We start from the raw sequence: 2,668 nt of genomic DNA on the forward strand, positions 1-2,668 counted from the left end.
GGTTGAACCATTTAGACTTGGATTAGTCCGGTTAGACCAACTTGGACTGGACCATATCAGGTTTGTGCATGGGTTTGAGAAAGAACTAATTGACCCAAAGTGGATCAATGTAAGTAAATCAGGTCGGTCTGGATTTGGGTCAGAATGTGTGGATATTGGTAAGCCGAACATTCCAAATCGGGCAAAGCACGTGGACACCGAACCATCCCACCCGAAACCGTTTCGGATTCGAGGAGACTCGAATCGGCTTGTATTGGGTTGTGTCGGACTGTGTGAATACTGGTTGGACCGGATGACCCAGACCGACTAGAGCAAGCGGTACCGAACCATCCCGCCTAGTGACTATTTAAAATTCGGGTCGACCTAGATCATCTTGTACTGGGTTGGGTTGGGCTGTGTGAATACTAATTGGACCAGACAACCCAAACCTACTAGAGCGAGCAGTATTGAACCATCCCACCCATGGTATATTTTGGATTTGGGTCGACTAGGATCGGTATGTGCTAGATCGGGTCAAACCACGTTGAACTATTCCAAACTTGGGTCAAATTGATTTGGATTTATGTTGGATGAAATGTGTTGATTCAAGACAAAACTAAACTGCTCCACTTCAGAATTCTGATTTGAACTACAAACCTACAACAATTCAAAATTATAATCCGCTCCACCTATAACATTCATACCTACCTGTGAATTGGCATCACTTCCAAACTGGCACCTACCCCACCTATACGGTAGAGCAATTCTGGGGGTGGACTGAACAGTAAAAACATCATTATTGGGGATCCACTTGATTGCATCGTTAATTGCATGGATGTCAACAAACTGACAAGTATAAAAACCCAGGCCCATTCAAATTTTGATAAAATCCCAACGCAAGTCCGCCCAAATTGTATGGACGTGAACAGTTTTCGATTCTTTCCAAAATCAAACCTGTCAGACCATTCAAATTTTGATAAATTTCCACTGCAAATCTGCGCAAGTTGCATTCCTAATTACATGGTCGTGAGCAGATTTGAATTCTCGAAGTCAGCTAAAAAAACAAACCGAACAAACCATTCAAATTTTGACAACCCCACCCCCTCCCCGGGCAACCATGTTGCATCCCATGGACATAGACAAACTTTGGACACACTAGTAAGTCAAGTAAACTAATTGTGTTCATGGAGACTTAGAATAACTCAGAGAAAGTTAATAAAGCAGAAAATGTCACTTCTTTCATTAGCAGTGCTCAAAAATCATTACACCCCATTCGAGTAATCTACACTAAAACTGTGAATCATGACCGTTGTGGCCCCACCTTGAATCTACTGTGAATCATGACCGTTGTGGCCCCACCTTGAATCTGATGAAGTGCTTATGCTGCGGTGGGCGGGGAGAGGGGGCTACACACCAGTTGGCTGACATTTTCCATTTTACTGGCCGTCTCTGCATTGAAATTATAACTTTAATTAAGCTGTCATTTTCGATTTTAATTTCATTAGATATTAAATCTAATGGGTTTGATTGGTTAATTATATGAAAATTTTAATTTGTACATATGTTTTAAAAAATAGATTTTCTCTTATTAAAATCAGTTTTGAATTTGTCATACATTGGAAAATTATAAGTTTTGTTTTGGGTTTTTTAATAGGAGCAGGTTTACAATCCTTAGAATTAGAAGATGAGAGTATGGAGGCTTGCTACCGCGCAACGCGTTCGCACGCGTCTGCGCGGCGCAATGAGGCACTTTAGATGTGCACTATGCTCGCACCCGTGTGGTTTGTGAATGGTTGCTTTGGCTTTTTGGTGCGATGCTGACCGTTGATGTGATCAACGGCCAGGATTCAATCGGGTGTAATCAAGAGACACAATTCATAGTTAACGGTCAGTAACTATTAACTACCTTTTAAACAGTCACAATGTTTGAAATTGTAATTATTCAAGTTGTTTTTCTCTGAACCAACACATTCTTCTTCTTCATAACTCTTTAGAAACTATTTAAGGAGAATGAATTAAGCATTTCACACAACATTTTCAAAAATCATTTTCTCTCTCTTTGTCAATCCAGTCTGCTACAGTCTCACAGAAGGTTTCTTTGGAGACTCTTCAACTTTGCTAATTACAAATTCTCACCCAAGGCTCTATTGTATCATAGGAACGGATTTGCCTATAACCTAATAGCAAACTCAGTGAAATTGAGTGGGGGCAAATAATATTCTAAAAATGATGTCTTCAGACGCACCTCAGAGCTTCTCCTCTAAGTTTCAGTGACCCTATTTCCCAACAATTTTAGAACGTTATTTTGTAATGGAGGCAGAAGTAAGCATGATTTCGATCAAGATAATGAATCAAGATCTTGTTCGACTGGATCAATTCGATGGAGCAAACTTCAGCTGATGGCAAGACAAGATGCTTTTCTTTCTGACTACACTAAAACTATATTATCTCCTGGATCCAAATTTGCAATCACTTCCCAAACCCACTAAGACTCAGAAAAAACTGAAGAAGGAAAGAGCAAAACAAGAAAATGATTCACTTCTATGCCGAGGACATATACTAAACGCCTAATCAAAGCTCTACAACTTCAACAAGGAACTTATATCTCAAAAAGAAATCTGGAAGGCTCTGGAATTCAAATATAAGGTGCAAGAAACAAGTACGAATAAGTATCTTATCGTAGAATACT

Source organism: Nelumbo nucifera, chromosome 2 (genome assembly GCF_055504915.1).
Source record: "Nelumbo nucifera cultivar China Antique chromosome 2, China Antique-T2T, whole genome shotgun sequence".
Lineage (NCBI taxonomy): Eukaryota > Viridiplantae > Streptophyta > Magnoliopsida > Proteales > Nelumbonaceae > Nelumbo > Nelumbo nucifera.